The sequence below is a fragment of the Alexandromys fortis genome, unplaced genomic scaffold (assembly GCF_014885135.2).
Source record: "Alexandromys fortis isolate MF-2015 unplaced genomic scaffold, M_Fortis_MF-2015_v1.1 scaffold_134, whole genome shotgun sequence".
In the NCBI taxonomy this organism is placed as follows: domain Eukaryota; kingdom Metazoa; phylum Chordata; class Mammalia; order Rodentia; family Cricetidae; genus Alexandromys; species Alexandromys fortis.
The window spans coordinates 1,792,047-1,792,481 of record NW_026068007.1 but is presented as its reverse complement, the minus strand read 5'-3'; positions in this window follow the sequence as shown (position 1 = coordinate 1,792,481).

Below are 435 nucleotides of genomic sequence, written 5' to 3'. Positions count from 1 at the left end.
TAAAGAAGTTGATTTTTGGGTCTGGCTTACCTCACTCAGGATAGTGTTTTCTATTTCCATCCATTTGCCTGCAAACTTCAAGAAGCCCTTGTTTTTTACTGCTGAGTAGTACTCTAATATGTATATATTCCATACTTTCTTCATTCATTCTTCATTTGAAGGGCATCTAGGTTGTTTCCAGGTTCTGGCTATTACAAACAATGCTGCTATGAAAGAGGAACATGGGATGTACTCACTCATATTTGGTTTCTAGCCATAAATAAAGGACATTGAGCCTATAATTCGGGTTCTTAGAGAAGCTAAATAAGGAGAACCCAACGAAAAACATTTAGGCATCCTCCTGAATATTAACCTTCATCAGGCGATGAAAGGAGACAGAGACAGAGACCCACATTGGAGCACCGGACTGAAATCTCAAGGTCCAAATCAGGAGCA